Here is a 19,109-nt window from a genome sequence, read left to right as displayed (position 1 = left end):
TCCGGGCGATATCCGAGTCTCCATATTTGTTGATTTCACTCTTTAAATTTCAAGTTGCTATTCCTTGAGGATTTAAACCCTGTCTTGTTATGTGAAATGCTCTAATCTTGTTTACTTGCATAGGTATTATGGTTTGTTCTTGATTTCATGTATAACCCTTTTCATGTTATATGAAATGTTCAATCCTTATTTACTGGCACTGATATTATGCATTCTCCTTGATTTCACGCCTTGTCTTTGTTATGTTAATTGAATTGTTTCAATCTTGTTAATTTTCTTAGTTATCTCATTCCGTGTTACTTTATGCTATCGTGACTTAGGAATGATCCTATACATGTAACTTGACTTAGATTATAGGTGGCATGGCCCACATGTAATGATTTATATCAACATGTAAACTCTCTAAACCCTTAGATTTCAAGTGTTATTTCTTGAAGATATAAGGACCTTGTCGTGTTATGTGGAGTATTTCTTACCTTGTTTAATTTGCATAGACATTATGCTTATTTCGTGTATTTAGACCTTATTCGGTATACTTGAAACTATGCACTTGCTTCTTGCATCTAGATTCCATTTAGCATACTCGTGTCTTGTATACTTGCCTTATATGTTTTCAATCTCATTAGTATACCTATGTTTTGTATACCTACCTCATATGTTTTCATTTCCGTTTAGTACACTTATGACTGGTATGCTTGTATGTCGTGTATCTCATTTCAATTGCATGAGTAGCTTAGGATGCTCCTTGAGTCTAACCTTTGACATAGACGTTAGATGGCATGACCCTTTTGAATTGTTTCAAGTTAATGTAAAAATCTCTAAAGAAATCGAGTTGTTGCATGCTCATTCTCTATGAGTAAACTTGTTTACTCACCCCGAAGTTACTGGGGGTTTTGATCAGGTATGAAGACATGGTTCGTGATGCTTGTTGTTCATTGGGATGGTTTCTAGCTTTTCAGTTTCAATTTCATGCAAATGTTAGCATGGAATATCATTTTATAGCCTTTTATATAAAATTTGTATTATGTGCTTAAGCACACTTTTTGGTATTCATTCTATGTATATGATATATGGCCAAGGGCCAAACTTCATTTGTAATCCATGTATATTAAAAAATGTAGAATTTTGCCTTTAATTAGTAAAGCATGAAAACTTGGGTTTCAATATATCATTTTCGCACCGGTGTGTGCATTGTGTATGTAATTTATCATTTAGCATTCATTTGCCATATGTGAGGTGTGGCCAAGGGCCAAACACCATTTAGTGTTCAGTTTTGCATTTTAGTTCACATATTGCATTTTTGGGCTAGAATAGTAGAAACCGAGCCTTTAAGGGTTCATTTTCAAATCGGGTGGTGCAAAGTGTATTCCGGCACCTCCACTACATCTTATTAATCATGTTTGAAGTGTGGCCAAGGGCTAAATGGTAATTTCCAATCATTTGTTAATTTTGGTTTTCAAAATTTCAATTTCAAGTTCTTTTTCACCTTTTTGGCCGTTTGGGGGTCGGATTTTGATTCGGCCATTTTTTGGAGCCGCGAACCATTCCCGCACTCTCAAAATCACTTATTACATTTGCGTGCATATTCATTTCAGCTTACAAATGCATTTGTGGTCAAATGCATACTTGGTACAAAGTTACATTTTTGCCCTTTCTGAGCCTAATCTGGTCTAGGGGCATTCTAGACATTTCACTGCATTTTTTTTATTTCCATCTACATGGTCGAGTAGAAAACATGATTTTGGTGGGGGTTTCTTTTTTGTGTTTTTTTCAAAAAGACCCAAAAAGTCCTCAAAATCCCATTTCAAACTCAGATTTCTACTAAGCCTTCAGCAAAACGAGTGCTCGTAGATGTCGCACGAGCGGTCATAACTGGGGCAGAGAGTTTTGGCCCTGGGGCGTGTGCCATATGAGCGCTCGTAGCCCTTGCACGAGCGCTCATGGTACTGTTCACGTGCATGTGTGTGTGTGTTTTGGTTCAACACTGCACCTCCAACTTCGGATCGTTGTATCTCCTTCGCTTTAACTCTGAATTGGTCCGTTCTTGGGTCTAAATTGAACGCATCAAAATAAGCTTTCCAATGGTACCAATTAGAGCTACAGATTCTACTTGTAGCTCAAGATATTCAGGTTTTAGTAACGTAGTATCAATTTTTGGTTCGAACCGGGATAGAGTTTCTCTTCCTTTGACTTCAAGACATGATATCTTCACCATCCGGACTCTAAATCAAATGAATCTTGAGTCCATCTTGATTGATTTTTTGTTATCTTTCCAGTAATGTGCTCGGTGGCACCCGAATCCATTATTTTTAAAATGACTATTTTGCCCCTAGGGGCTTATTTGTCATATTTCTTATCTTTTACTTCCGCGTCAGTTTTCTTTGAGTTCCGTGACTCATGGAAGGTCATCTTAGGGTCTTAGAGGTGTGTTGTGCCTTGGGAGACCATTTTCTTATTTCTTGCTTCCGCATCTAGATCCGTTACCGGGTCAACTTTCGAGTCACCATTGACACACCGGGTTGAATAAAACCTGGGTCGTTACATGCTGAACCACTTAAGTGCTGAACCATGTTAATGCTGAACCATGTAAATGTTGAACCATATATGTGTTGAACCATGTTAATGCTGAACCATGTATGTGCTGAACTGTGTATGTGCTGAACCATATAAGTGCTGAACCATGTATGTGCTAAACCACTTAAGTGCTAAACCATGTATGTGCTGAACCATGTTAATACTGAACCATGTTAATGCTGAACCATGTTAATGCTGAACCATGTAAATGCTGAACCATGTTAATGCTAAACCATGTAAATGCTGAACCATGTATGTGCTGAACCATGTATGTGCTGAACCACTTAAGTGCTGAACCATGTGAATGCTGAACCATGTAAGTGTTGAACCATGTATGTGCTGAACCACTTAAGTGCTGAACCATGTAAGTGCTGAACCATGTAGGTACTGAACCATATATGTGCTGAACCATGTATGTGCTAAACCATGTATGTGTAAACCATGTAAGTCAGAATGCCTGAAACACTGGATTTATAAAACTTGGACCGTCACAATTCATGATTTCTTTAACAAATTCATTCACTTGTATCAAATAGAGACTAATCGGATAAGTTTTGAGACTTATATTTAATTATTTCCTTTGTATGGAATTTAATTCACATGGTTGTATCTCGTATGAAATGGACTTGTAGCATTATATTGAACTTGTCCTTGACATGATCATTGGCATATCTTGTTCATAGAATATTTGGACTTGCCTTGTAATCTTGATAATTTAATCCTTTAAGTAGATTAAATTTCCTTTTATGCTTCCATCGAGTTAATCATGTCTTGATATTGAACTCTTGTCAAACTTATGAATCGGACTTGTATTTCATGGACTTTTATCTTTTATCAAGCATCATGACCCCTTGTATCTTGGTTTTATTAATGTATTTACTGAACTTGCACAATTGTCTTGGAATGGTTTAATTACTCATGTGTTGTTTAGTAAATAATTAAATCATTAATCCTATACTTGTGGTATATTTACATCAATAGATTCCGTGTGTTTTAAATCCTAGTTTGTTGTCTATGTAGATGCATACCATGATTTCTTGACATTTCACATGCCATGATAATTGATGAACTTAGGGCATGACTTGTATGTTCCAAAATCTTGGTTGTGCATGGAATGTGGTTTAATGCATTACTTGTATCTTGATACACTCTTGGTTGCACAACTTGTTGATTTTGGGACTTGGGATATTAATCAAGATTTGACATGGCTAGGACTTGGTTCTAGTACGGGAGATAGAGAGTTCCCTATATTATAGTGCGCACTAGGGGAAGGTACCCATTGGTTAATAGCCCTAAAGTGATCCCAAGAGTACGGTTTTAATCCGGGTGATATCCTAGTATCCACATTAGTTGATTTCACTCTTTAAATTTCAAGTCGTTATTCCTTGAAGATTTAAAACTTGTCATGTTAATTGGAATGTTCCAATCATGTTAATTGAATTGATAATGTAATTCTTATAATTTATATCCAAGGAATCTTTTGTCGTGTTAATTGGAATGTTTCAATCATGTTAATTGCATTGATAATATGATCCTTATATTCAATTATTGTTCTTGTCGTGTTATATGGATTATCCCAAACCTCGTTTAATTACATTGATAATGTACTCCTTGTTAATCCATATTCGAGTATTATTCTTGTCATGTTAATTGGAATGTTCCAATCATGTTAATTACATTGATAATGTAATCTTTGTTAACCCATATTCGAGTATTATTCTTGTGTTCTTTGGATTATCCCAACCTTGATTTGTTTCATATATGTATGTATCATGATTCATGCTGAATTATACTCTATGGTAGCTTAGGATGCTCCTTGAGTCTCATTTTGACATAGACGTTAAGTGGCATGAACCCCTTTAACATGTTTCACCTTAAGGTGATATTATTGTAAAATGCTAGGTCTATGCATGTTTATCTCCTACGAGTGGCTTTTTGTTACTCACCCCGAAGTTACTGGGATCATTTTTCAGGTACAGGATTCAAGACTTGGAGATTTCATTTGCCTTGAGTGATTTGTAGCTTCTTATGACAAAACTTGTATTTTTGTTTTAAATATGTAATGTGTACATAAGTACACTTTTTGTAATATATTTGATATGTTTGACATAAGGCCAAAGGCCAAGCATGTATGACTACATCTCTATAGACTTGTTCATGTTATGCTTTCGCATTTTGGGATCCGTTCCAGGTCATCACAAGACACACTGGGTTTATAAAAAAATCTAGGGTCATCACATAGTAGTTGCATTAATCATTTTTCTTTACCTTGCTGCAGGATAACTCAACTTGGCAAATTATCCATTACCTAGAAATGTCCATATGACCTATTCATATATAACTAGTTTAAAGTTCAATAAATATTCTCAAAATAATTGCATCGTCATTGGAAAAAAGCAAAGTTTTTGCAATTTAATCAATTAAATTTAACCCTTGCTAACTAAAAGTTTGTAGACTATATATTTTCGTGTTGAAGGCTAGAATTTAAAGTTTAACAAGACATTTGTGAAAGGATATTTTTTGTAGGCAAATAGGGCCATGACCTATATAATACATATGGATTTTTAAAATTATTTTTACATATATATAGAAATTTATATAATATGCACCCTTTAAAAATATTAGTTTCCAAAATTTTCTTTACTTTTTCCCTTTTTCTCCTTCATTTACTCTTTAAATTTCTTTAATTTTCATTTTAAAAAATGTCAAAATTTCCTTCTACTTTGTTTCTGTCATTTTTCTTTCCCTTTTTCTTCTTTTTTGATTTTTCCTTCTACTTCTTAAAATTATTCATTTTCTTCTTCTATTTTTTTATTATTATTTTTGCACAGTATAGTTGTGCCCTTGAATCTAAATCTTGGCTCCGCTCCTGCACAAAGGTCTTGTTTCATAAGAGGTACACAATAAGCTTGTTTTATAACCAGTATTCAAGAAACAATCCCAAAAAGTTTACATAGATCGAAGACCAGAAAAATGTGATAGTCGTGGAGACTAAGAATTACTGAAAGTTAGCAATTGTACTTTTTGTGTTGAAGGCTATAATTTGAATTATGTATTGACCTGCCTTCCCACCGCCGAACTTGAAACCCAATTGGGTTTCTAGAATCCAAGTACAGCACCACCACCAACACCCAGATTGGAGTTGATTTAATAGTAGGAAACCACATATGTCTTATCCAAATTTATGAACACCCAACTAGTTATGAAATATAAAATTTACAAAAAACCCTTTATGATAATTAATACATTTAACAGAACTAATCTCTTGCTCGTGGTATCCACACCTTTTATAGTAATTGTTAGATTTAAACTCACTTATCTCCTTTCCAAATACAATAAAACCACATTATCTCTATTCTAAATATTTAAAATTAATATTACTACTTAAAAAATATAAAATAATTACCAAAAACGCACTAGAATACTTTCAAAATCTTATTTGTGTCAAACCTCTACTCATCTAAAAACTTCATTCAATTCATGATCACATCAAAATCAGAATTCTGAGAATTTTGAGAAGAAGTTCTTTTCTCACTGCAAAAATGTTGGTCCTAGCCTTATATTAGGGCTTGTTCTTTAAATGTCAAAAGTGAACTCACAGATCCATTACTATGATATTCCATCCTTTCTGGTGTGTGCAAGATGAATTTGATATACACAGGGGTAGTATAGTCATTTTCATAAGAGAGAGCTCATGTTACATACAATGAGTAAGGTACATTGTATTACAAATCATATTTTCAGGCCATCATAGTCACTTTTCTGGTGTATTGTGTGTAATGTGGATTTTATCATACTCAGGGGCAATTCTGTCATTTCAAGTATGAGTATAGTTATTATATATATATGATAATGCTAAATATTTCATATTCGAGTCCTTAAACGTGCATATGTCTGTAATAACCCAGTCATTTTCCTTTCTTTTCCATTCTCTCAAATTTTACGGATAATTTTTTTCCGTTGATTTCTTTTTCCGAGTTTTCTTTTTCCGTCATTTTTCACTATCTTTTCATTTTGTGTAACCTATTAGGTCGTTCTCGGATTAGATTTTGACCTTGCATACATTCATTTTACTTGATTTCTATGTGATCCACATTTTTACTTTTGTAGAAAAGCATGCTAAATGTTCACTTTTGCCCATAGGGGTATAAATGCAAAGATTCTTGAAAATTGTTTTCTTTACTTGGGGTATTTTTCATAATTATCTTTTGATAAAATTTTCTATTTAAGGTTATTTTAAATATATATTTTGAATTACACCTCATTTTTGGCTTTCTGAGAAATTCACTTTTTGAGTTATCTAGTGGAGGGGTATTTGTGTAATTATGGAAATTTTTTGGGTTCAAACTTTTAGGAGGGGTTTATTTTCGCTTTTTATGGACTTTGGCACTTCCAAAATATTTTTCTGATTTTTATTTAATTTATTTTGAATTTTCGAACCCCGTTAGTCGTAAATCTTGTCCAGGACTCGGTTTTCGACCTCGTTCAGGACTCGGTTTTCGACCTCGTTTCTTTCATTGACCTTAGAATTCAATTCTAAAACTTTTTTGTTCACGGACCATTGGCATTTGAGAGCATCTTCACTGATTTCATTTTTTGGACCAGGACGGGGCCGGTTCGGACTATTCGGGACACCATTTTGACCTATTTGGGGTTAGTGGATGAGAGAGAAAGCATATCTTTTATTTCTAAAGTAGCAAGCACTAGCCTCCATTGAAGAACCTTAGAGCTACCCCTTCTCTCTCCTCTTTTCATTTATTTCCTCTTTGATTTTCATCTTCGCGATTTATACTTTTTTGATCTACTCGACGACGCGGTCATTTCTATCCGATCGGTTTCTGATTTGCAGCACTTTGATTTTTGGGCTAAGAGTTCAAGCTTGGATTTGGGTCTTCTCACTTAAGGATTCTTGCTCTCCTTGTTGTCCCCATCAAAACCCCAAAGTTTCGTCGCATTTTGTGGAGTTTGATTTTGGTGAGATTTGAGATTTTCATCTCAAGTGAGGTAGGGGGCATTTCATATTTATATTCTTAGGGTTTTACATGTTTTTGAGGTTTATATAACTTATATGCATGCTTAAAGTTTAGATCTAGAAATGATTTTTGTTTTAATTAAATGATGATTTAATTTCATAGTTGAAGCATGCTTAGATTTAATTAATAATATGATATTTAGAGAGCCCATGACTTGTAGTTTATCATATATTATTTTTAAAATTTTTAGATGAATTTTGAAATCTAGAGATTTTTTATTAATTAAGTTAATTAAAAATTAATTAAGTGTTCTAGTGGCTTAATTAGACTTTTGATTTGATATTTGAGTTCTTCATGATATGTTGCTTATTATGTGTTAATTTTATGTCATTTGGTGATGTTTTGCAACCTAGAGGAATTAATTAATTTTTATTTTATTAGCTTCTATTTAATGAAAATATGATTTATTTGCACCTTTGATGTTTTCAAGGCCTATTATGTTACAAGCCATGGTAGTTGAGGACTTAGGGCATGTCTTGTGTGTTTTCACAATTTGATTGTGTATGATATTTGATTAAGTACATTTAGTATATGTGTATATACTTGTTGTGCACTATTTGTTGATTTTGGAAGCTTGGGGATGTCGTAAGTTTGACTATGGCTAGGGCTTGGCTCTAGTACGGGGGATTTGAGAGCCCTCTATTTTAGTGTGCACTTAGGGGCAAGTACCCACGGGCTAGTAACCCAAATGATGCTTAGTGTCGGTTTTATTCCGGCGTAACGTCTAAGATTCCACTTGTTTGATTTCGCATTTTAAATTCCCAGTTGTTTACTTTACAAATTTATATTTTGTTATTTGGCATTTGATGTTCAATGTTGTTTAGTTGCTTATATATTGTGGTTTATGATGTGGATATTCTAATCTAACATAGGATGATCCCTTAGTCTCACCTTGGACATAGACGTTAGGTGATATGAACCACATCGATTGATTTATATCAACTTATAAGGACTTGCAAAACTTTAGGTTATACGCATGTTTATTTCCTACGAGTAAACTTGTTTACTCACCTTCATTGTTGGGACATTTTTTAGGTAAAGAACCATGCTTTAGGGATGCACAACATCCTTGAAGCTTGCTTATGGTTTAATGAGTTGGCGTATTTCCATTCATGCACTTATTAGCATGATCTTGCTTTAATTTGAGTTTATTATGTCAAAACTTGTAACTTCTATTTGGGATATGTAATAAACTTTTAATGAAAGGATAAACCTTATTACTTTCATTTTGTTTACAAAAAAATGTATTTAAATTCTTAATACTATGAAAGTGGTTAGTAATCTAAGTCACACAATCCTTTTCAATAGGTGTCGCTCTCACACTTCCACTCTCATGGTTCATGCACGCGCACTCACTCAAATTCTCACTACTTATGACTTGATTCTGCCGCTCCCGCTTTATGTGAGTTAGTTCGCAACTATTGAAAAATGCAAAAGAAAAATTTAAAAAGTGCAAACTATTTAATTTTTTATTAAATATTTAAAATATTAATTGATAAAATATATAAACATCGCTAAATTAGAAGGAAAAGATATACTTACTATTATTTAAGGGTAAATTACACTCAGACCCCCTATGTAGGTGCAAAAATTCGCTCAACTTTGACAAGTCAACGAATTCTCTACAATTACTACACCCAAAATAATAATATAGAACAAACAATGAACTAGAGAAATTATATAGAGATGAAGGGTATTTTGATGATATGACTGAACCTATGACTACCTAGATTGCCTACGTATCCCGCATAGAGCGTGGGAATCAGGTCGGAAGGTAGTTCTGGCAATGAGAATTGGATCTCTATTTTTGGGGGCATTGCCCTTTTTTCTCTCCCCATTATTGACGATCCTGAGCCCTTTTTATAGGAAAAACCTTAATGGATTCCTTTTAGGAATCGCATTGCTTGTCCTGCATAAATTATAATTCTTCTTCTAATAGAACTATTACTAAATGGGTTTAGTAATATACTCGTACCTGGGCTCGGGGTCTCATCATCTCGGGCCCTATTAATAAGTTCAGCCCATTATGATTAGTTGACCCGACCCAAGCTTCTTGCAGAAGCCCAATATGAAAGTTAAATAGTCTCAGTATTTGTGGTGGTCCCCTTATGTGTTGATGTGTTTTGTCTTAATTGGAAGGGGAGATTTTTGCCCCTACACTTTTCCCCTAATTCCCTTTAGTTTGATTTGGCAATCATAACTAGAGGGGATTAATCGGATCTAGTGTAACGAATTGTATTGATTAACTGTAGTGAACCAAAAGTTCATGTCACTTGAAAAAGTTGGGATAACATGTCTTAATAGCGGTGATGTAGGTAATTGTCATGTAAGTTCACTCCTTGGCACTATTTTGTGCCTTACAGGATTTTATATGAAAATTTAACCTTCGACTCTTTGAGTTAACTTCCATGTAATTTTGTTCATCGGCATTATTTCGTGCCTTAGAGGAATTTGAAGTTCTCGGATTCTTGAGATCCGAAGATGAATTTTATTTCTCTGCAGCTTTTCGTGCCTTAGAGGAATTTAAAGATCTCGAATTCTTGAGATCCAAAGATGAATTTTATTCCTCGGTAGTTCTTCATACCTTAGAGGAATTTGAAATTGTCGGATTCCTGAGATCCGAAGATGAAATTTTATTCCTCGGCGGTTCTTCGTGCCTTAGAGAAATTTGAAGTTGTTGGATTTTTGACATTCGAAGATGAAAATTTATTCCTCGGCAGTTCTTCGTGCCTTAGAGGAATTTGAAGTTGTCGGATTCTTGAGATCCGAAGACGAAATTTTATTCCTCGACAGTTCTTCGTACCTTGGAGGAATTTGATGTCCTCGGACTCTTAAGATCCGGAGATGAAATTTTATTCCTAGGCAGTTTTTCGTGCCTTAGAGAAATTTGAAGTTGTCAGATTCTGAAGATTCAAAGACGAAATTTTATTCCTCGGCAGTTCTTCATGCCTTAGAGGAATTTGAAGTCCTCGGACTCTTGAGATCCGAAGATAAAATCTTATTCCTTGGCAGTTCTTCGTGCCTTAAAGGAATTTGAAGTCGTCGGACTCTTGAGATCTGAAGATGAAATTTTATTCCTCGGCAGTTCTTCGTACCTTGGAGGAATTTGATGTCTTCGGACTCTTGAGATCCGAAGACCAAATTTTATTCGTCGGCAGTTCTTCGTGCCTTAGAGGAATTTGAAGTCATCGGATTCTTGAGATCCAAAGACGAAATTTTATTCCTCGGCAGTTCTTCGTACCTTAGAGGAATTTGAAGCCCTCAGACTCTTGAAATCTGAAGATGAAATTTTATTCATTGGTAGTTCTTCATGCCTTAGAGGAATTTGAAGTAGTCGGACTCTTGAGATCCGAAGAAGAAATTTTATTCCTCGGAGTTCTTCGTGCCTTAGAGGAATTTGTTGTCCTCTAACTCTTAAGATTCGAAGACGAAATTTTATTCCTCGGTAGTTCTTCATGCCTTAGAGGAATTTGAAGTCGTCGGATTCTTGAGATCCGAAGACAAAATTTTATTCCTCGGCAGTTCTTCGTGCCTTAGAGGAATTTGAAGTCCTCGAACTCTTGAGATCCGAAGACGAAATTTTATTCCTCAGCAGTTCTTCGTGCCTTAGAGGAATTTTGCAGTTTTGTTGGATTCTTGAGATCTGAAGACGAAATTTTATTCCCCGACTGCTCTTCGTGCCTTAGAGGAATTTTGAAGTTTGTCGGATTCTTGAGATCCGAAGACGAAATTTTATTCCTCGGCAGTTCTTCGTGCCTTAGAGGAATTTAAAGTCGTCGGATTCCTGAGATCTAGAAACGAAATTTTACTCCTCGGCAGTTCTTCGTGCCTTAAAGGAATTTGAAGTCCTCAGACTCTTGAGATTCGAAGATAAAATTTTATTCCTCGGCAGTTCTTCGTGCCTTAGAGGAATTTTTAAGTTTGTTGGATTCTTGAAATTTGAAGATGAAATTTTATTCCTCGGCAGTTCTTCGTGCCTTAGAGGAATTTGAAGTCATCGGATTCTTGAGATCCGAAGAAGAAATTTATTTCTCGGTAGTTCTTCGTGCCTTAGAGGAATTTGATGTCCTCGGACTCTTGAGATCCGAAGACGAAATTTTATTCCTCGGCAGTTCTTCGTACCTTAGAGGAATTTTTAAGTTTGTCAGATTCTTGAGATCCGAAAATGAAATTTTATTCCTCAGCAGTTCTTCGCGCGTTAGAGGAATTTGATGTCCTTGGACTCTTGAGATCCGAAGACGAAGTTTTATTCCTCGGCATTTTTTTGTGCCTTTGAGGAATTTGAAGTCATCAGATTCTTGAGATCCGAAGATGAATTTTTATTCCTCCACAGTTCTTCGTGCCTTAGAGGAATTTGAAGTCGTCGGATTCTTGAGATCCGAAGATGAAATTTTATTCCTCGGCAGTTCTTCGTGCCTTAGAGGAATTTGAAGTCCTCGGACTCTTGAGATCCGAAGATGAAATTTTATTCCTTGGCAGTTCTTCGTGCCTTAGAGGAATTTGAAGTCGTTAGACTCTTTAGATCCGAAGAAGAAATTTTATTCCTCTACAGTTTTTCGTGCCTTAGAGGAATATGACGTCCTCGGACTCTTGAGATCCGAAGACGAAATTTTATTCCTCAGTAGTTCTTCGTGCCTTAAAGGAATTTGAAGTCGTCGGATTCTTGAGATCTGAAGACAAAATTTTATTCCTCGGTAGTTCTTCGTGCCTTAGAGGAATTTTGAAGTCCTTGGACTCTTGAGATCCTTTGGTCACAGGGCTTGGAGATGGCTCGTGGGCCGCCTTTGTTACCAATAGGCCCTCTTTGCGATGTTTGAATTTTTCCTTATCTTAAAGGAATCGATAATGTTGTACTTTATCGATGTCTAAAGAAAGAAAAAGAGAGAATATATATTTTTTTCTTAATATCTCTTTAGGGCTGCTCATCTTGCCCCATTACGGAAGGTATTGCCCCCTTTAAGGAAAGAAAATTAGTCTCGTTCTTGTTCTTTTTTCTTTTTCTTTTTTTTTTTTATTCTGCATCTTCTTAATGTCTACAAGAAAAATCTTGGCCCTAATCATGGCTCATGGGTTTTGATTCAATAATAGAAATCAAGAAGAAAACATTAATTAAAGAGGTGATCGTACCTTGATCGAAGATTAAACCATTAGAATACCTTTGATGTCCTTTGGATATTTGCTGCAAAATTATATGGAACTACTCCTTTGGTGATCCCTAATTTGCGATTTTGGTGTTATCCTTTGTTTGCACTTTTTCAACACCATCTAAATTTGTACTGGTGGTTGTAGAAACTAGTGGTCTGCGCTCTCAGCTTTTCCAGTGCAAGCGCCTAAAGAGCATTAGCTAATGGTGGAAAGCTTTTTTTTTTTTTTTTTTTTTTTTTTTCGGGCATTCTGATGCCACATATAGCATAGCTGTATAGTTGGGCTATTTGCCACTTCATTTGGGGATCGGGCTTTCCTGGCTGATAAGTCTGCTAAAGTTTGTAGCGTTCAGTGGCAACCCATCTTTGATGGATTAAAGCACTCAAAGAAAGAATTTCGTGCAAACCAGCGGAATCCTCAATAGGAAAAAAGTGGTAAGAACTGAAGTTTAAATATATAAAAATAAATGTTTAAAAAGTAAATCTCCAAAAGCACTTGCACATTGCTTCAAGGGAAGAATGTCAAGAATTTCATGTGTAGAAAATTGCCAAAAGCATGCCAAATGAGGACATGCAACATATACCAATTGATTAAAATTGGGAGTTCCGGGAGTTCCAACTAATCAGTTAGCATTTATTCGTTTACTACATATAGTATTTGGCACTTCTAAAAATTATTTAAGGCATGCTATATGTTCAGAACTTTAAATAATAGATCATCACATCTTAGTGGAGAGTCAAGAGGGACCTTAGTAATACGTATAGGATTGCATGATTGAATTACGTAATCAATCAGAATATATATATATATATATATGTACAACCACATGTATACACATGCTGGATAAAGTAATTTGATATGTAATTTGTAAAAAAATCAAGATTCCTACAGTAAGATTTGATGGGCCAGAAAGTAAAATTGTATGAATAAAACTTCACACATGCATATTTGAGTCATGCATAATTGCATGGGATTCGAAAATGCAAATTCAATATTTACTTTCAATCTATCCACTGGTACAATGTGTTGCAGCTGAATATACAATATATAGCAGCTGAATACATATACATACGTAGATAGGCAAAATTATTTTATCTTTATTGCCTAATGTATTGTACTGGCAAAGAGAGAAACTGTAGGCCTCCGGCTAATATTTTTATCTCATGTAACAGTAAAAAGAACATTAAATACTAGATATAACATGAAGTGGGCTAGCAATATATATATATGTGTATAAAATGATTGTGATTTGAGTGAATGCAAGCAACGAGAGTAGTGTTGTTAGATGCAAGAGATGAAGAAATCAAGATCCGCAAAACAACACAAGTAATAAGGTGTACATGAGCAATATTTATAAGAGGAGTAAATATTGAAATAAGGAAAGAGATGGAATGAGATCACCGTATAAAGCGTGCGTTCACATAGAGAAATCTTCCATTTTTCATGGCAGCAAGTGCAAGATTGCAAATAAAGCAATAGATCAATCAGCCTAAACCAGTAGATTAATAGAGGAGGCGAACAACGAGAAGCTCGAATGTGGTGGATGGCAGGTTGTTCCGCCTGTGGGCGATGGCTTGGTGAGGATGAAGTTGGGTGGCGAGCTCACGGCAGACATGGACGGCTGGTGAGATGAAAACCGCTGGTGAGACAGATTCGGGAGCTTGGTGAGGACTTGCAGTGCAGATGAGTGGTTCGGCTGGGAGGAGCAGGAATGTTGTAATCTGAAAGAATCCCCAAACCTTAGTCACAATCGCCAAACTATTGCTTAAAAATTCGACTGAATGTTCGATCAAACCGTTTAATTCATTGTATAGAGTGGTGGCAGTTGGAGGGTTCAATTCTTGTAGAGTGTCCAAGCAAGTGCCGTGACATGTAAGTGCCGAGGTCAACCATGTCCTCGCATCCTCAATTCTAGATGGCGATAGTAATTTCTCGCCATCGTTCACCGCCATTAATGATATTGAATAGTTGAGGCTATCTAAAGTGACTTCAAACACGCTCTGACAAACAATCAACGCTTTATTGGCTCGTTCGTCGCTGATATTGGAGATCAATGTATCAGGTAACGACGACACCTTCATGAGCTCATTGAGAGCCATGTGCAGAGACAACTTGAAGATCTCTTTCGGGTCGTTAGTGGCCTCCTCTGCTGCCAATGCTCTTGAAGCAAGAATCTGGGTACTGGGTCACATTACACACCGCCTTGATAGACGCAGAAGGTGTCATCGGAGAAGCAGAGACTCTATCGGAATCAGAGTTGGACTTTTTAACACTAACGACGACGCCGGCGATGACAGCCACTAGAGAGGCCGCGGTGACTACGAGGTAGATGACAAGATTGCAGGTCTTTTACCAGAATACTTGGTCGTTATCGACCTTGCCGTTGGCTTTGATGGACTTGATTGAGTCCATGCTGGTGGGAGAGAAGAATGTGGTTTGTGCAGAGATAGAGCGAAGGAGGATGGCTGTGAACTCTCGGTGGTGCACCGGAGGGCTTGACCGGTGAGAAGGACAACGATGAACAGCAGCTGTGGATGGGCTTGATGGCACTGATCAGTTGAGAATTCGATCTATAATAAATCAACCTTCACAATAGCACGAATCATTGTAAAATAGGGCTATTGGTGGGACTGTGCTAATCTATGGCAACCTAAGTGTCTAGAGTCTTTTTAGAATGATACGAGGTGTTCATAGAGGATTTGTTGGTTGTCACTTAAGCTATGAAATTAACATGTATAAAATAAAAGCTTGCAAGAATTTAAAAGAGATGAAATACAAGTAAAGAGGACTAGGGAAGTGAATCTGCCTCCATCCCTATACACATGTTAGATTAGAGCTAAATTGGGGGAAAAACAATATATGATGGTCAAGAAATACATAGCAACACATAGTTGCCATATAATCAACAAAATGTACATTAAATCTCAAGCAAGCATGATCCATCAAAGGTGAACATGTTTAGACTACCTAACTAAGGTGTAGCTTAACCACATTTACTTGAATGAAAGATTATCAAGCCCTAGATAAAATGATGAAGCAGATGAAGGTAAGAAATAAGTATAAACCATCAAAGGCATCACCTAAGCAATGATCTATCAAAGTACTTATCAACATGCCATTAAACCATTTCATAACCTTGTCTCCATTCTCACCATGAAAACTCAAGTAATATGATTAATATAAGACATCATCCTAAACAAGATAATCAACTTAAAGAAATCATCCATACAAATATCAACATTCATTACAACAAATGAAGTGTTCTTGGTTATGAAAAGACCATAGAAAATACATTATAATCCCCAAAATAGAGCTATACTAGATCATGATTTCAAGGGAGGGGCTTCATCACCTTCCTAGAGGAGGAATTAGTTACCCATGGAAGCCCTAGAAGAAGGAAGAAGCTTGGAAGATCCCTCCATTTTTGAGCTCCCTATCCTTGGCCACAGGAACTCTATCTTTTCCTCCTTTCTTTCTCCCTATAAATCTTGCAAGATGAGATATGATATATGTGATCCATGGCTCCCCTTCCTTTTAGACATCCTGTCCACCAAACCTTACCAAACAAGGCCCTTTTTTTCTTTTCAAAAGACATCTCTAACCAATTCATAAAGATGGAAATCAGAATTGAGGGAATCAAGGTGCAAGTGGGCTGAAATGATGGTTCCCGAAGAGCATTTTGCCCAATTTTCGAGCGCTCGAAGTAAGCCTTTCGAGAGCTTGAAGTCAACTTGTTCAGCTCTGAGCTACTTTGGTAAAATGGCCATAACTTTCTGCTCCAAACTCCAAATGATGAACCATTTGAAGATTTGGAAAGCTAATTCAAAGCTCTAAGTATACCATGTTTTAATAGAAGTCCAGTTCTTAAGTTTGGTGGGTCTAAAATGAAGAGTAATGTTGAACTTCACTGTTGCCAGGCTGTTCTGCGCACCTTTGGTAAAAATGACATAACTCTTTTCTCCGAACTCCAAATGAAGCAAAATTTATGTCTATGGAAAGCTGACTCATAGCCCTTCATATTTCATGTTTTACTAAAGACTAAATTCACACATACAAAGGGTTAGAATTGGAGCCCAAAGTCTGATGGAAAATGAACAGGCGCCCGCGCTGTTACAGCCTTGCACCAATTTGCTACTTGCAACCTGAAATGATTTGGCTTAGCCCGAAGATGCGGCAATTCTTCCTAAAACTTTTTGCATAGAGCGTCATGAGTCCCATGGATCATTAATCTTGGCCAAAATGAAGGTCCCTGGCAACGACGTGCTTTGATTCTTTAAGAACTCGTCAAAGCATCTCTTTTAACTCTTTTTGGGGAACCTACCTTAAAATAAGCAAAAGCCTGTAAATGAAGCTAGAATATGCAATATGATAAAATAATGGACTCAACTAATGCAAATAAGGGCACTTGAATATACAATATTCGGCGCTTATCACACCCCCAAACTTACATTTTGTGAGTCCCTTAGCAAGACAAAACTGAACACACAATGGAATAACAAAATGACTCTTCTTTCGTGAGAGTTACGATTGCATTTAGCATATGCAACAAGCCTTTTAAACCCCTAGGCATCCCTAGAGGATGAGTGAAGTCTTGTGAGGGTTTAACAGGAATGTTACCCACAAACATTAACATTGTGCATGAAAATGCACAAAGCTCAATTGCAAACTTGGAATATAGAGAACATTGGAGATGGAATCATTAGGCAGACAACCATGCATATATATAGCATTGATACAAAAGTTTGCTAAACACGTTTCAACATAAATGCATCAGCATTCTAGTATAAATAAATAACTCAATTGACATCTCTTAAATGGAAATCAACTCTAACTTCAGTGAAAGTGGATTGGATTCTCAACATGCGGTTTTTACTTTCTTTTTCCAATTTCAAGACACAAGTCTTCAAATCATTGAATTCCCTTTTAAATGAAGTCCCTAAGGCATGAATTTATTTACAAAACAACTTTTGTTGCTTGCTGACAAATTATTGTAACTCAAAAATGATACATAAAATGGTTGTGCAATGCTGAAATCCTTTAAGCTTTCTAACCAACCCATGTAGCAAGCGTTAGGTCAACAACTCCCAAACCAGATGGCTTTAGGGTGCTGAGTGTAGAGACACTCCTAGGGTTTAATAGCTTGAATTGGTAAGGCTACGAACTCCAACGAATCATGTTTATTACAATATATGTATATATATATATATATATATATATATATTGAATGACCGTGCAATGTCTAAGTCTTTTAAGCTTTCTAACCAATCCATGTAGCAAGCGTTAGGCCAACAACTCCCAAACCAGATGGTTTTAGGATGTTGAGTGTAGAGACACTCTTAGGGCTTAATAACTCGAGTTGGAAAAGTTACAAACTCAAACTGGTCATTATTTTCTTTTTCATTTTTTTTTTCTTTTCATACTAAAGGTATCCATCTATTAGGTTCATCAATTCAGATTAACTAGGTCAAGATCAAGGTTAATCAAGTTACATGCCTCACGGTTAAGTTTCCAATGTGCATCTGTGCATTGTGAAGCATAAAAGAGTATAAGATCCAACGAGAATTTAATTGAAACATTTATAAAGACTAAATTGCATCCATATGATCATTTCAAATTCACATTTTTCTTTATTTTTAAAACTTAACAATTGCTTCTATACACAAGGTATTAAACATATGTTTCATCTCTGACAAGTTTCAAATTGCACTATCATTGCTAAAAAATGCAATATTGCACCCCCAAACTTAAATGACACATTGTCCTCAATGTGTGAAGATAAAGATGTATAAATAAAGAGCATATGGGTTAAAAGGAACAATAATACCAAGTGAGTGAGATAACTCTGGCATTGGAGCCGCATGCAATCCCATGAAGAGATACCAAAATGATCTTCCCCCAAACTTGGACATGAAGACTTGTCAAAACACAACTAATATACACATGTAAAAGCATATGTCTCTTAAGAAAAACCAAAACAGAGATACTAACATGAATTTTATTGAAAGATAAAAATCTATACAAAACATAAATATGCACACATTAGCCACAAGTTTAAAACGGATAACAAAATAATGCCAAAAGCGGTGCCATTTAGAGAGATGAAGTTGGTTCAGGAATTTTGTTGACCAGGTGGTGTGCACTTTGCAAAAATTAGAGACAAAGACAGTGAATGGTTCTTGAAAACCCAAAAAAAAATTTACTTACAATTGACAATATACAAGCCCTAAACGCATACTACACCTCTACACAATCAATCTCATCCTCCATTTATACCAAAAACGTGAAAGAGAAAGAGAAAGAAGAAACTTACCCAAAAATAGAGAACCAAAGGCCCCTTGTGCTTGGTGGTAAGTGGTG

The sequence above is a fragment of the Cornus florida genome, unplaced genomic scaffold (genome assembly GCF_030987335.1).
Source record: "Cornus florida cultivar Cherokee Brave unplaced genomic scaffold, ASM3098733v1 CherokeeBrave_3.0.0_Hap2_Chr03, whole genome shotgun sequence".
Lineage (NCBI taxonomy): Eukaryota > Viridiplantae > Streptophyta > Magnoliopsida > Cornales > Cornaceae > Cornus > Cornus florida.
Note: the sequence above shows the minus strand (reverse complement) of the source record.